The sequence below is a fragment of the Bos mutus genome, chromosome 1 (assembly GCF_027580195.1).
Source record: "Bos mutus isolate GX-2022 chromosome 1, NWIPB_WYAK_1.1, whole genome shotgun sequence".
Lineage (NCBI taxonomy): Eukaryota > Metazoa > Chordata > Mammalia > Artiodactyla > Bovidae > Bos > Bos mutus.
In genome coordinates, this window is record NC_091617.1 from 142746846 (window position 1) to 142762955 (window position 16110).

At 50.7% G+C, this 16110-nt stretch overlaps 1 protein-coding gene across 3 annotated transcripts in view; it reads left to right on the plus strand.

The window, feature by feature from the left end:
• Positions 1 to 4850: 4850 nt before the first annotated feature.
• AGPAT3 (1-acylglycerol-3-phosphate O-acyltransferase 3) overlaps positions 4851 to 16110 on the plus strand; it is an 89048-nt gene continuing 77788 nt past the window's right edge. For 2 of the 3 annotated variants that reach the window (XM_070376853.1, XM_070376845.1), the window contains exon 1: positions 4851 to 5009. The gene's annotated coding sequence lies outside the window, so the exon portion shown is untranslated. Of the gene's footprint in view, positions 5010 to 5169; positions 5465 to 16110 lie in introns of those variants that run through there. The other variant, XM_070376851.1, reaches the window with a different exon arrangement.

Sequence of the window (16110 nt, forward strand, 5' to 3'; positions counted from 1 at the left end):
TTATAATAAGAATGGAAGAGGGTTTAATTCAAGTCAAGAATTCTAGCCTGGGAGTGTAACCTCCACCGAGGAAGAAAGCATAGCTTCAGGACTTCATGTGGTCCAGTGGCTAAGATTCTGCGCTCCCAACACAAGGGTCCTGGATTCAATCCCTGGTCAGGGAACTAGATGCCATATGCTGCAACAAAGAGATCCTGTGTGCCAAAATAAATAAATACATAAAAGCACAGTCTTTGGCAGCATTAGATTTTGTAAGAACAGAGAACACACATCAAACATGACAGGGATGGCTTAGTGGTAAAGAATCTGCCTGCCAATGCAGGAGACACGAGTTCAATCCCTCATCCAGGAATATACTCCTTCAAGGTTTCAAAGGAAACACAGTAGCATACACAGAGCAAGTCAGCACAGCTTTGGCAACTGAATGGGAACCTTATCTTCAAATGAGGATCAGCTTTTATCCCCATCTTCAAAGTGGACATTCTTTCTTCTAGGTAATGCGTTGTTTTCTTTAATGATTGAGGCAGGTGTAAGGCAGGTTGGAAAGGCCATAAACAGGTGTTCCAGCTCACGTAAAGTCCAGGCCAAGTTCTGTGTCAGCCAGATGGCTCCCCCACCCCCCAATCAGTCTGCAGAGCTGGAGTGCAGGCCCTGAGGGTGCCCCAGGTACGAATCACTTCTAGGCAAAATGTGCAGGCAAGGTCTACGTATCGGGTGGGGCCTCCAAGCAGAACACAGAGAAGGGTTAGGGTGCAAGGGGCTTGGGGGCCGTTGTAATGCCTGTGAAAATACCTGAGGTCTGAGGGATGGAGCCTCAGACCTCAGAGCTGCTGACTGAGGCTTGGATGGCCTGTTTGGGGTGTCTGGCCACCGGCAGACCTGCCCCAGCACCCCGGCTGCTCCCACTGACTCTCTGGCCCAGCTGCCCTCCGTCTGGTGCACTGACTCTCCCGTGGGACTTGCTACAAGGATGCCCATGACAGTCCATGGCAGGCAGCTCAGCAGGTCCTGTGCTCAAGTCCTCAGGACAAGCGCCTCAGTCCCCAGGACAGAATGACCACACACAGCAGCCAGTCGGCCCCGCTTGGCTGAGTAGCTAGTACAAGGTGAGACCAGATTCAACCCTGGGGCTTCACCACTGCAGCCAGCTTCCCTGTATGCTGGAGGTTTGCCTGAGGTCTGTCCTGGGCTGGGCACTGGCTTCACCACTCTTGTGACCTCGACTTTGACTTGTGGGCTGATCAGGCCAGGTTTCTCCCTGGAGTCCCTCTGCATTGCGTTCCCCACTTGTCAACACTCTTCATTTAAAAAATAAATTATGTATTTATTTTTGACAGTGCTGGGTCTTCGTTGCTTCAGACGTTTCTCTAGTTGCAGCGAGCAGGGGCTGCTCTTAGTTGCAGCGCTCAGGATACTCACTGTGGTGGTTTCTCATTGCAGAGTATGCACTGTAGGGCATGCAGGTTTCAGTAGTTATGGCACGTGGGCTCAATAGTTGGGGCACGTGGCCTCTAGAGCACAAGTTCAGTGGTTGTGGCACGTGGGCTTAGTTGCTCCGTGGCAGGTGAGATCTTCCTACACCAGGGATCGGACCTGTGTCTTCTGCACTGGCAGGCAGATTCTTTAGCACTGAGCCACCAGGGAAGCCCAAACATTCTTTTTTAATATTTACGTTTAATTTTATTTATTCAGCTGCACTGGATCTGAGTTGCAGCATGTGGGATCTAGTTCCCCGACCAGGAATTGAACCCAGGCCCCCTGCGTTGAGACCTCAGAGTCTTAGCCACTGAACCACCAGGAAGTCCTTTGCCTTACAGACTTTCAAAAGTGCTTGAATTAGCCCCAGGGCTTGTGGCTCTCCTGGCACACTCTTGGGATCATGGAAGTCCAGGTGTGGATCTCCTGGTTTTACAGAGAAAGAATACTAAGAGTCCAGACCTCGGCTCTCAGTTCTGCGGCGGTTTGTCCAGCTACTTTAGGAGACACCTGTCAGGCGGTATCGCCCATCTCCAGACCTGCCTGGCCCCTCACCTTTGCTCCCAGCTCCTGAGATGGTCTTGACAGGAATGGTCCCGATGAGACTGTCTCAGAGCTGGAAAGATCCCTTCTGGGCCTGGGGTGAGCAGCTGTCTGCCATTTGATTTGGGATCACCTCTCAGGCTCTAGTTTCCTTTTTTGTGACATAGTATGCCAGCAAGTCCGTTCTAAGAATTAGAGCAGATAATGACCAGGACAGGCCTTCTCCTACAGCCTGGCTCATACCCATTTTCAGTGCTCAGCCCCCACTTTCTTTTGGCTTATTCATGGCAAAAATCCACCCCCCTCTTGCTAAATACCTGTGCCAAATAATATTCTAGGTGAGACTTATCCTTTCCCCATTTTAATTCAGTAGGCTGGGGACCTGAGTTTCTTTCCTAGCAAGATAGCATCCTTACTGCGCTCTTGAGAAGCTCCATCCCTGTGGGTGGGTTGGGGCCTGGAGCCAGGCTGCTGGCTCTGCTGCTGGCTGTGTACCTGTGGAAAAGCTGTGCAGCTTTGCTGGGCCTCAGTTTTGTAATTGTAAAATGGGACGATAACAGTGGCCTTATTGTGATAAGGAGGTGAAATAACAGCTCTCAGTAAACCCTCGTGGTGACCACATCTCCTGGTGACACGAGCAGGAGCTCAGGTCTGCTCCGCTCACTTTCAAGTTCCTTTTGTATGTTTGCTCTGTTCATGTGTTCAGCCGAGCTTTTCCAGAGGCAAATTTCTGCTCAGCTGGGGTCTGAGTGATCATAGATTCCCACTGAATATAGATTAGATTGCTGACAATTTATGCTGTTGAGACAAATACAGTGTTTTGAGTTGATCTAAAATCTCAGAGTAACTATTAAGGGGGCATTAAATGTCTAAGGGCTTCCCAGGTGGCCCTAGTGGTAAAGAACCTGCCTGCCAATGCAGGGGACATAAGAGATGTGGCTTTGAGCCCTGGGTTGGGAAGATCCCCTGGAGGAGGGCGTGGCAACCCACTCAAGTATTCTTGCCTGGAGAATACCATGAACAGCAGAGCCTGGCAGGCTACGGTCCATAGGGTTGCCCCAGACTGAAGCAACTTAGCACACATACGCGCAAATTTCCAAATGATGAGGTACATTTTATTCAGTTTTTAAAAAGTAATTATAAAGTGTGTGGGTATGATATATTTAAACTTTACTACCTAGTTCACTGCAGCACAGCCGACGACAGTCTGTTTATCCTTCCAGAAGTTTTCTGGGTGTGTATATTCATCCATTGCTTTTGATACAGAAAAGGGATGGTCAGATACTCAATGCTCTGGATTTTGCCTAAATCTCAGAGATTATGTACTATCAGCACGTATAGAATCAGTTACAATTTGAATGTTTTAGAAGAAAAATATTGCTAAATGAACATTCCAGAGTTTTTTTTTTTTTTTTTTTTAAATGAGGTGTCTTGTTGGTTGTTTCAGGTTTATTTTTATTTTTTTGTAAATATATGCTGTGTCACAACCTCCTGGACACACACCTTCAGGTGCCTGTGGAGCTTCAACTGTCGTGTCCAGGCGGCAGTGCAAGGACCCAGGCTTCACAGGTATTAAATTCGCATGAACGTTGCAAACATATCTCCTTTTTCAAGGATAAGGGACTGTGAGTAGAACAGGTGCAGGTCTGTTTATTTTATTTTAGTTGGTGTTTTCTGAAATAATTTGAGGAGGCTTAAAATAAGGCACAGCAGACAGCAACAGCACCTGGTATTGTAAGTAGTTTTCAAATGAAGCTCCTCCAAGCTCAGGAGGTCCACCTTGGACGCGGGGACTCAAGCAGAGGGCAGGCCACACGGAGGTATGGAGCGGGGAGGACACAGCGGTAATGACCCTCTACCTCTGTGCAGCCTGGCCGCTCCCTTGGGCCAGGTGCCTGAGGGGACGCAGGCAGCCCTGTCCAACTGCTCAGGAGAGGACAGTCTCAGTGACCACAGTGGAGGGGTTGGGCTAGCAAGGCCGGTCTGAGGTCCCCCTGGCAAACCCCACCCCCATTCGGGGAAGCTTGCTCCATTGTCAAAAGCCGATACAAGGATACAAGGTTGCCAGCCGGGAGCCAACTGTAAATAAGTCAAAGGGGCTCCACTTGGGTCTGAATCCAATGGAACGGTGGTTCCCAGGACGTTTCCCACTGCAGCCCCCGTGACCCGCCCCGCACGGCGGTAACCTTGGACGGGGGAGAGGGGCGCGGGGGGATTTAATTCTTGGTAACACCCCCGTGCCCTCGCCGGGCCCCTGGGGGAGGGGGTGTCCACGCGATCAGCACGGTCCGTGGTACTGTCTCCCCGACCCCGTGTGCCCCGCCCCCACCGTGCAGGCCCCCCCCTGACCCGAGGCCCACCCCGCACGCATGCCCTGTGTGCCCCCCACGGGTCCCCGCCCTCCACCCACCTCGCTGGTTCCGCATCCACGTGCTCCGCCGCCCCAAGACCGCCGGGTCCTCCAGCCGCGTCCGTTACTGGACCCCGGCCGTCCCTTCACAGCCGGCGTCCGGCCAGGCCGCCAACCCCATGTCGTCCTGTCTCCCTCTGCGTCCCGTGTTCCGCCCGCTGTCCCCTGGTACCTCCCTGTCCCCTTGGCTTACCCCCCCGTGTCCCCCCGCGTGTCCCCGCTCCCCTCCCCCCTCGTATTCCCTCCCCGCTCTCCCGAGTACTCCCGCGGCCCCCTGGCCGGTCTCCGCCCTGTGTCCCCTCCGCAGGTCCCATGTCCCCTCCCCGCGTGTCCCCGCCGCCCCGCGCGCCGGCGGAACTGTGGGATCGCCGCGCACAGGAAGTGGCGGGGCGGCGCGGCCGAGGGCGGAGGGCGGCGGGCCGGGCGGGGCGGGATGGGGGCCGGGGGCGGCGGGCGCCGCACTCGCTGAGGCCCGACGCAGGGCCGGGCGCGCCCAGGGCCGGAGCGCAGCGACCGAGCGGCCCGGAGCGGAGGCGACGCCGGGGCCACGCGCGCGAGGAGCAGGTGGCGGCGGCTGCAGGTGAGCGGCGCGTCCCCGAGGTCGGCCCCCTCCCCGCCGCCCGAGATCGGCCCCCCTTGCCTCCCCAGATCGCCCCCACCCGGGCCCCGCGGCGCAGCAGGCCGGCTGCGCTCCGCCGGGCGCGGGGCCTGCGGGAGGACTGGAGGACCGGGACTGGGGACGGCGGGCCGTGGGTTCCCTCCCAGCCTCCGGGGCCTCGGCCGGCCAGGCCCAAGCCTGGCCCCGTCCTCGCCGGCCGGCCTGGGGCGCTGCAGCCGGGCGCGCGGCTGGGGCCGGGGCGCCCTAGGAGGGGCGGGCTGCCGGGCTGGGCTAGGGAACGACACCCCTGCCCCTCGCCCCGCGGACTTCCTTGGGCCCCTCTGCTCCGGGTGGACGCCACGCGCCCCCGCCGGGTTTCGGAGAGCTGGCAGCGGGGACCCCGCGCGCGCCCCCGACCCTGCGCGCTGCGGCCACGGGTTAGTTTCACTTTTTGCTCTGCCGGGAGGGGAGGGCTGCAGGTGGGACCGCAGGCTGTGGTGGGGCTGAGCGTTCCGATTTGACTTTGGCGTTTGGACCAAAGGCCGACTGTGCTTTTCCACGGTTCCAGTCAGGTGATGGGGCCGGTCAATGATCCAAGAGCCGTTTGGGAGGAAAACCACCTTCACCTCCAGGGCCGGCCAGAGGGCCCAGGGACGCCTGATGCTGCCCTCCCAGGGTCTCAGGAAGGGAGGATGACTAGCAGATGAAGCTGCCTGCAAATAATGGGCAGGTCCTCTCTGTCTCTCCTTCTTCTCTCTTCTTTCTTCCTTTCTTTCAACTTTTGAAAGAAGTTGGGTGAAATAGGGGAAATGATTTTATAAATGGCTCCCCAGACTTTTTTTTAGGCACAATATAAAACCTCCTCTTAGAGAATACTGGAGCAGTTAGGTTCCTTTCTATAGGAAATTCGATCTTATGAGAAGGAAAAATGACGGTGGGCTGTTGGCCTTGTGACTGACTAGAATGAGAACTGACACCCATATTAAGGGTGGAATCACGGAGACCCCAGATCCCGGGTGGTGTGTGGCGGCTGTGTGCTGTGGGAGAGGCCAGGGGACCCCGGGGGTCTAAATGACAGCTCTGCAGGCTGGTTGTGGTCATCCCCAGGCTGGTAATCAACTTCCTCTGCTGTTGAAAAGCTTCCTGGGGGTCTCAGGGAGAATCTGAACTTTTTCTAATTGGGTTATTTCCCCTTTGAGGCCATCCTGACTCCACTTCTCCTCTCCTTCAAAGTTTCAGAGTTGTCCTGTTACAACTCACTTCTGTATCCTTTTCTCAGCCCTGAGGGGACCTTCTTGATTACATTGTATAAAAAAAGAGGACCTGTGATTGCGGTTCATAGGCACCATGTGGCTGACATCCACAATGCACACAAGTGTGACTGAGATTCAGCGCGCTCAGGGCCCCTTGGCCCTCGCGGCCTTGGAGGGGACAGGTGGCTCCATGTTCCATGCACATGCAGACTGGCTGTGCTGGGCCCTGCCCAGGCACCTCTGTCCAGAGGTCTGAGGCTGAGCAGTGTGGCCCGGAGAAAGTGCAGGAGCAGGGAAAGTGGCAGGAGGTGAAGGAAGAGGCCCAGGGGACACTTGAGTTGCCAGGGTGTGGGCTCTAGGAGCCACCTCCGGCAAGGACTCTGTGCTGCCTGGGAGGGCCAGCTGACTTTCTGTGTGTCTGTCACAAGTCGGGGTGCTAGGGCCAGGGAAGCAAACTGAACAAAGTTTATTTTGGAAGTTAGAAGAAGTGTATCCACCAAAGTGATTTTTAAAAACTATTTATTCATTTATATAAGATCCGACTGCATCGGATCTTAGTTGTGACACATGGACTACATTGCTCCATGGCATGTGGGATCTTAGCACCCTGACCAGCCATCGAAGCAGAGTCCCCTGTGTTGCAAGGCAGATTTTAACCACCAGACCAGCAGGGAAGGCCCTGGTCTGTCCGTTTTTACTTCTGCTTCCCTTGTTTGCTAGCATGGCTCCTGATATGCAGGATCAGGCTTTTACACGTGACACCCCTGAATGGCACTTCAGCCTTGGAGAAGAGTGGTCTGGGAAAAGCCAGAGGTTCCGTTACCTCCTGAAGGGTGGGTCACAGATCAGCATGACCAGAATCTGAACTGAGATCCTTGGACGCCCGTCTTGTCAGCCCTATCAGTCTGCTAAACATCTGTGAACACTTTTATCTCTAGTCAAATCAGAGATGGGAGGGAAATGTTGAAATCCCTATAAACAAGGAAAATGAAAACCAGAAACTGTGTTTGAGAAGAGTTGAATTTACGGGGTGTTCTGGAGTGGGGAGGGTGTTGCTGACGTGTCCAATCACATTTGACTCCAAACCACACACTTCCCACCGGCCTTCGACCTGACCCAGTGGAGCAGACTCAGAGATCAGCTTCAGCAGAGGTTAGTACCCCAGCCCCTGCTCTCAGCAGTGAGGCCCTGACTCCGTCAGAGTCCACCTGGGGCAAAAGTAGTGGCTTCTGCTTCTGTCTTTTTCTCTCCTCTCTTGGGCCTCATCAAAAACTCTAATATCTCACTGTTACAAGTTGTGGCTGATTAATATTTATAGAGCAGAGCACTGGATGCAGTTGGCTGCATGTATCTATTCCTTTCTTAATAATTTGTACTGTGTGACATGGAATATTTACTCGATCTTCTCATTGATAAATGTACAGTTACAGGAAGGTTGGACTGAATTTCTTAAAACGATTGCTTGGAAGGTTCATAGATTTTACTTTTGGTTAACCAAGGAATGCTTGAGGTTTTAAATAAGTTGCTTCATGTTGTAAAGTTGAAATGACTTGGACTTGGTCTGTTGTTTCTGAAACCACTTCCTAATAATTAAGAGTAATCCTAAATTGTTGCCGTTGTTGTCTAGTTGCTCAGTCATGCTGACTCTTTGTGACCCCATGGACTGTATGTAGCCCGCCAGGCTCCTCTGTCTATAGGATTTTCCAGGCAGGAATACTGGAGTGGGGTGACAGTTCCTTCTCCAGGGGATCTTTCTGACCCAGTGACTGAACCCATGTCTCTTGCATTGCCGGTGGATTCTTCACCTCTGAGCCACCTAAGAAGCCCTAAATTGCTCATTTCAAAATGCTGGATTTTAGGCAAACACAGTACTGGTTCAACCTCGTACAGACTCTTATTTAGTTATTTAGAAGAATTCACCATGCCCTGATTATCTGTCTCGACCAAAGTGCCAGAAACTGAAACACAGATAATCTGGCGGCAGTGCCTATGTGTCTTTTTGGAGGTGGAGGAGCAGATCCACGGGAAAGTTGGCCCAAGTTCTCGCTGCAGGGCTGGGGCCTGTGGCCTTGGACGCTGTGCTTTAATTGGCCACATCTTTTCCCAAGCGCAGCTAGAAGGTCATGGATAGGATACATTGTAGATGCTGGTGTTAGCAAATTGAAAGAAATGTGTCCTTTGATACTGTGACAGGCAGAAGTCTTCTCCCAGGCAGGAGAACTTGGCATCACACAGGACTAAAAACTGAAGCTGGGTGCTCATGGTGGGAGCCGCCCGTCAGCAGCCGAGAGGCCTGTCCCCAGGTGGCCCAGGGAGGCCATGCATCATTGATGTGGCTCCTCGGTTCCTTTCTGAAAGTGGGCGGGGAATGAAATCAGCAGCAGAAGGTTAGTAGTGAGTTCTACTGGGAGCAGCAGTAAAAGCTGCGGCAGAAACACCTTTACCAGTTCTGCTCTCCTGAGGCCTGTGAGCCCCATGGGTGCACCCCCGGGGTAGGGGAGTGGCCTATGAGCCCATGGGTATCGACTCTCAATGTGGAGAATGTGTCAATGATTGTGTTAATGCTTTTCATACTTTGGTTTCTAATTAGACTGTTATTCCAGACTAACTGGAATGATTGGTTGAGTGAATGAAAAAAATGAATGCACCTTTTCTTAGGAAGATACACGTAATCTAATCCTTAGGTTCAGAGAGAAAGTAATTGATGGTATACCTTGCAAAATACGATTCTCTAGCAGCGATTTTCGTCAAACTAACACAAATCAGATTGTTGGATGAAGACTTCACCTGTCCAGGCTCCATGAGAGGAGGATGCCAAGATGGGAAGTGCAGGAGGTTTGTGGGGGGCTGCTGTGGAAGCTGTAGGGGGGAGGAGGGGTGATCCTGCGCCTGGCTTGTGTGGGGTGGGGTGGGAGACGGGGCAGAGGACTGGGAGGACGGGCCTCAGTCGCAGCTCTGAGAAGGTCAGCCTGGGGTCCTCAGCTCCACCCTGCGTCTTGCAGCCAGGAATGGCAGGCACCCCTCCTCTGTACCCCGGGAAGCAGCTTCTCTTTTGAGGGCCTTCTGTGTGTCAAAGTGCCGTCGCAGCCTCAGAGACAAAGTTTAGTGACTTGGACTCCACAGAAGTAGAAGGACAGTAAAAATGATCCCTTGGCCTGGGCAAAGTTTTGGTTTAGTTTTAGGAAAAGCCCTGCAGTCTGTTGGGTTCCCTTGAGCTTTTATTTTGGCTCCTTTACTATAAGTAGTGTTGATGTTGTTCAGCAGCTAAATTGTGTCCAACTCTTTATGACCCCATGAACTGCAGCACACCAGGCCCCCCATCCTACACCGTCTCTAGGAGTTTGCCCAAACTTATGTCTATTGAGTCAGTAATGCCATTCAACCATCTCACCCTCTGTCATCCCTTTCTCCTCCTGCCTTCGATCTTTCCCAGTATCAGGGTCTTTTCCAATGAGTTGGCTCTTGGAATGAGGTGGCCAAAGTATTGGAGCCTTCAGCTTCAGCATCAGTCCTTCTAATGAATATTCAGGAATTAATTCCTTTAGTTTGATCTGGCTTGATCTCCTTGCAGTCCAAGGGACTCTCAAGAGTCTTCTCCAGCACCACAGTTCAAAAGCATCAATTCTTCAGTGCTCAGCCTTCTTTCTGGTCCAGCTCTCACATCCATACATGACTGCTGTGGGGAACTGGTACAAAATGAGAGCGTCCAGCGATGAGAGGAAGCAGACGCTTGCAGATAGATGACAAAGGCCAGAGCACACATGTCAGCATGGGGCACTGTGTTCAGTTTCCTACAGTGGGCACTTACTACTGTTACTCAAGTTCTAGAACATTTGGTAGAAGGTGCATCGGTGGCCTGTGGTTCCAAGCTCCAAGGCAGCAGGGGGTTTTCCTGGAGCCCCAAGTGCTCTGTACCTGGCATTTCTCTTCTTTAAATTTTAATGAGTTATTGGGTATGTGCTGTGCTTAGTTGCTCAGTCGTGTCTGACTCTTTGCAACCCTGTGGACTGTAGCCCTCCAGGCTCCTCTGTCCATGGGGAATCTCCAGGTAAGAATACTGGAGTGGGTTGCCATGCCCTCCTTCAGGGCATCTTCCCAACCCAGGGATTGAACCCAAGTCTCCTGCATTGCAGGCCAATTCTTCACCATCTGAGCCACCAGGGAAGCCTGTTATCAGATATAAATGTTTCTATTTTGGTAAAAAAGCTATATGTGAAAATTCTAAACACAGATGGGACAAGTGCTAGGCCAGGGTGGCCAAGCAAACATGAATGATGACTGTACGCTTCTTCTCTCAGATGTGTCTTGCCTGACCCCCAGCCACTGACCCCACTGACCTCCAGCCAGTGGCCCCTAGCCTCTGACCCTCAGCCATGGACCCCCAGCAGACATGCCATGCAGCTATGGTACCCAAGTCGCTAGCTCTTTGGCTGCTGAAACCAGCCAGAAACCTAGATCTTTATATACAATTATTTATTTTTAACAAGCTGTGCAGGCAAATGGAAAATGTTCCTGCCTGAATTTAGACTGTGGGCCACTATTTTTACAACCTCTTGTCTAAAATATTTGTGTAATTTTCAAAATAAAGTCAGTGAGCCAATTAAATGAGGACAAAATGCATGCAAGAGAAGCAAACAAACAAAAAGATGAATAACAAAACCCCAGGATCTCATGTCCAGATGAACTGTCTTTCCTTCTCAAGCATGGCTGCTGGAAACAGGGTTGGGGTCCGTGAGAATGGGTGGAGGGAAGGAGAAGCTGGTACCCAGAGAGGTGTCAGGAAACAAAGGAGCTCTGTGTGTCTCTGGGTGCCTGTAGGAGGCCCTCCCAAGGTCCATGTAAAGATGAAGTCTGCAAAACGTAATGTTTACTGATACCAAATGCATTTAGTGGAAGGCACTCCTCATCTTGCTCTATGTAAGTGTTGAAAGTGAAAGTCGCTCAGTTGTGTCCGACTCTTTGCAACCCCATGGACTATACAGTCCATGGAATTCTCCAGGCCAGAATCCTGGAGTGGGTAGCCTTTGCCTTCTCCAGGGGATCTTTCCAAGCTAGGAATCGAACCCAGGTCTCCCACGTTGCAGGCGGATTCTTTACCAGCTGAGCCACAAAGGCAGCCCAAGAATACTGGAGTGGGTAGCCTATCCCTTCTCCAGCACATCTTCCCAACCCAAGAATACTGGAGTGGGTAGCCTATCCCTTCTCCAGCACATCTTCCCAACCCAAGAATACTGGAGTGGGTAGCCTATCCCTTCTCCAGCACATCTTCCCAACCCAGGTCTCCTGCTTTGCAGGCGGATTCTTTACCAACTGAGCTATGATCCCCCAAGTATAATCTTGCTCTATACTTTGATAGAATGTTCTGTGTCCACACGTCTTGGTTACACATGTGGAGCCATGCAGCCCTCTAGCATTCTCTGAAGGGTACTGCTGGGTGGGGAAGTCCGGGCAGTGATGCCTACACTGGGCTGTTTGCAGAGAGATAGGAGAGACTCCGTGGAGGAGGCAATGGCACCCCACTCCAGTACTCTTGCCTGGAAAATCCCATGGACGGAGGAGCCTGGTGGGCCGCAGTCCATGGAGTCGCTAAGAGTCGGACAAGACTCAGCGACTTCCCTTTCACTTTTCACTTTCATGCATTGGAGAAGGAAATGGCAACCCACTCCAGTGTTCTTGCCTGGAGAATCCCAGGGACGGGGGAGCCTCGTGGGCTGCCGTCCATGAGGTCGCACAGAGTCGGACACGACTGAAGTGACGCAGCAGCAGCAGCAGCAGCAGCAGCAGGAGAGACTCCGACTGCACAGCCACCCACAGGGTGTTCAGTGGACCCACCTGCTCTTCAGCACCCAGTGTAGTCATTCAGTTTTGCAAGTGGAGGGACTTCCCTGGTGGTCCAGCGGCTAGGATGGCTCGCGCAATGGAGGGAACCCGTTTCCATCCCTCGTCAGGGAACTAGATCCTGCATGCCCCGACTAAAGATCCCGTGTGCCAAATAAATATTTTTTGAAAGTTTTGCCAATAGGTCGGATTCAGAATGTGACTGGTGGTGGCCTGGATTTGTTTCCTGGCAGATGGAGCTGAGCCTCCCCCTGCACTTGCTGCTAGATGCCTTTCCTCCTCTGTGAATTCCTTCACCCCTTTTCCTGTTGGGCGATAGGTTTTCCTTATGTATTCCTTGCATACGGTTCTGTATGAGGTATTTCCTTGTGCATTGAGGATAATAATCTTGTCCTAATGTGTGCTTCCGGCGTCTTGCTTAGCTGGGTCTGGTCTTTTTACTTTTTTTTGATGAATAGAAATTCTTGATGTAATGTAGAGTTTATCCACCTTTTCAGCTTTTCAAATGCAGTTGAGAAGTCCTGGGGTCACTTGTGTGTTCTCCTGTGTTTTCTTATAGAAGTTGGACTCTTTGCTTTCCACGCTGAAGCCCTCCATCCCTCGGGAGTGGCTTCTGGGTGGTGACAGGTAGGGGCTCTGTCCCCATGCAGAGTACAGTTGTCCTGATTCCAGCCTCTGCCGGGTGGCCCTCTTTCCCTGCTGACCTGTGGGGCCACTGCAGTCACGTGTCCAGGTCCCTCCACTGGGTTCTCTGCCGCTCTGGTCGATGTGTGAGCATGGGTGGCCCCTCAACCTGACCCTCTTGCTCTCTGGGCATGCACCCCACTACCCCTGCCACCCGGGGTCTCTAGAGCACCTGGCTGATCTTGCTCTTTGTTTTCCTGTGTATGTGTTAAAAGTAGTGTGTCAAGTTTCCTGAAAAACTTTGTCAAGGATTTAGATCAAAACTGCACCAGTTCTGTAGATCATCTGGGGGGTGGATTTCATCTCTATGGTATGACGTCTTCCTGCCGTAGAGGTGATGTGTTTCCATTACTGTCAGTCTTCTTACATGGCTTTTACTAGGGCTCTCTACATACTATTCTGCACACTATCTTATACTTTGTGGTTAAATGTATTCCCAAGTGTCCTTATTTTTGTTACTTTTATAAGTGGTGTTTTCACATTTTATTTATTTTTTTACTTAAAAAAATTCTAACTCTTGTTGGTGTTGAGCAGAAAGGGAGTTGATTTTGGATATTGATTGCTATCCGGGCACCTTGCCAATCTCTTTTTCTTATAAATTCTTTGCAGCGTTGGGGGATTTGCTGCATGGACAGAAAGTGCTTGTTTCTTCCTTACACCTTTAGCATTGTCCCGTCCTGTTTTGCTGCCTGGGCCAGGGCGTCAGGACTGTACTGCAGGCAAATGTGATGCGGCGCTTTGGTCATTATTCCTGGTTTTCAGGGAATCTGTTCAGTTTTCCCGTTTGGTGTTGGTACAAATATGGAGGCTGCTTAGTTCCAAATCTTCCTGTTGCTCCTCCTGGGAACAAAGGAGCTAGCAGATGGAAGGAAATAAAGAGGTGAAGAGATTCAAGACTCACCTTCACTGGTTATCAGGGAGATGCAAAAATAACAGCGTGGTGAGATGACGGCCTTCCCCACTGGGGTGGCCAGAATGTAAAGAGAGTGCCTGGGCCACGTGTGGGCGCAGATGTGAGCCAAGGTGCGCTAATGTGAGTGTGAGCTGCGGGGTGTTACAGAAGCTCGGCCATGTCTGCAGAGCGGCTTCCACATCTAGGCGCACTTGGTGTGTGGTCCCACGTGGGCAGGATGGCCACAGCAGCGTGCGTGCTGTGTCCCGAGGCACTGCTGGGGAGAGGGCGGAGTTTAGGGCAAGTCATATGGAATGGGGGGGGGTGGTAAGAACCCCTTCCTAGTGTTGCAATGAGGACATACTGGGAAGAGACTCAAGGGGTAAGTGGTTACTTCTTACAAGGGTGGGATAGTGTAGCTGGGAGGAGTTACAATGTATTACTGTATCTCCTCAGATTACCTTACCCATTTAAAACAAGTCACAAAAAATAAAATGCTTTTGTGAGAATGCTTATTTTTCTGTAGACTCCCCCCTTTCCAGTTAAAAGAGTTGTCATGTTTATACAAATATTTGACTTCTTTCTGAAATATAGGAACCATATATACCTTTTTCCCTTGCTTGCTTCTTAAAATTTCCTTTGGAGCGCAGTGGATTCACAGTGCTGTGTTAGTTTCGGGTGTGGAGTGAATCAGTTATGCATGCACACAGTCCCACACTTTAAAAGTCTTTTCCCAATAGGGCATTACAGAACACTGAGTGGAGTTCCCTGTGCTATATAGTAGGTATTATTAGTTATCTATTTTATTAATATATGTAATAGTTCATATATGTAAATTCTAATCTTCCAATTTATCCCTTTCCCCCCTGGTAACCATATGTTTTCTACATCTGTAACTCTATTTCTGTTTTGTAAATAAGTTCGTTTGTACCATTTTTTAAGATTCCACATGCAGGCAATATCCCATAGTATTTGTCTCTCTCTGACTAACTTCACTAAGTATGACAGTCTCTAGGTCCATCCATGTGGCTGCAAATGGCCTTATTTCCTTCTTTTTATGGCTGAGTACTGCTCCGCTGTGTACATGTACCACATCTTCTTTATCTGTTCCTCTGTTGATGAATATTTAGGTTGCTCCCATGTCCTGGCTATTGTGGACAGTGCTGCTGTGAACACTGAGGGGCTTGTATCTTTTTAAATTATGGTTTTCTCCAGATAGATGTCATGAATATTTGACTGAAGATGTTGCTTTATCAAAGACTTTTTCCGTGTGTGTTGAGCTGATCATATAAAATTTTCTCCTTTTATCAGTTAATATGGTAAAAGAACACGAGTAGATTTTCCTGCTTTTCAGGAAATACCCCATCTCAACCATGACGTATTTTACTGCGTTACCGTACTTGGTGTGTTGAGATTTTGTTTAAAATTTGTTGCACCTTTGTTTAGAAGTGTGCATGGCTTGTAACTGTCCTCTCTTGCACTGTCCCAATGGGTTTGGGGCCAGGTTACACTCATCTCATCATCCAAGTGGGTGGTATTCCCTCCCATGTGAGATTGAGGTGATGTGTTTCTTGTCCTGGGCCTGGCTTTTGTATGGACAGATTTTTACATTTTGATTGATTCTTTTACTAGCTACTGATCTGTTCAGCTTTTCTAGTCTTTTTAAAATAAGATTTGGTGTTATTTTTCTAAGGAGTGACCTGCATTGTTGCTATGTAACGTGACCCCAACACTTCCTGGCTCTCAACAACACTTTCCATCTCACCATTTCTGTGGTCCAGGAATCCAGGCTCAGCGTAGCTGACTCCTCAGGCCCAGGTCTCTCATGGGCTGTGACTGGGTGTCACAGAGGCTGCAGTCTTATCTAAAGGCGAGACAGGGCAAGGGTCCTTCTTCAGGTACATTCACGCTGTCAACAGAATTCAGGTCTTTGCCAGTTGTTCTGTCCATCCTGGCAGTTTGTCCATCAGAGCAAGACGGGGAGAGAGTGTGAGCCAGCTAGTCGAAGACTCAGTGCTGTAAACCCCATCTTGGAGGCCACCTTCCACTACTTTTCTTGAAAGCCAGTCACTAGGTCCAGCCCACACTCAAAGGTGTGAACCTTGGAGCCATCTTAGACCTCTCTACCCTAGGGTCCACATCAATAACATTGTCAATTTCTTGGTAAAAAGGTCTTAATATTTTCTTAATTTTTTAATCTCCATGGTATCTGACATTAAGCTCCACCTTTCATTCCTAGAATTGTTTTTGTTTTTCTTTTTTCTCAATTTATCTCAGCAGAGGTTTATCTGTTTCCTTGCTGCTCACAAAGAGCCGACTCTCAGCCAACTCGCACGTCCATCACGTTTTTGGTTCTCCTGTCGTTAATGTATCCTCCCATTGTCATCATTTATTTCTACTCTTTCTGGGTTTTTTT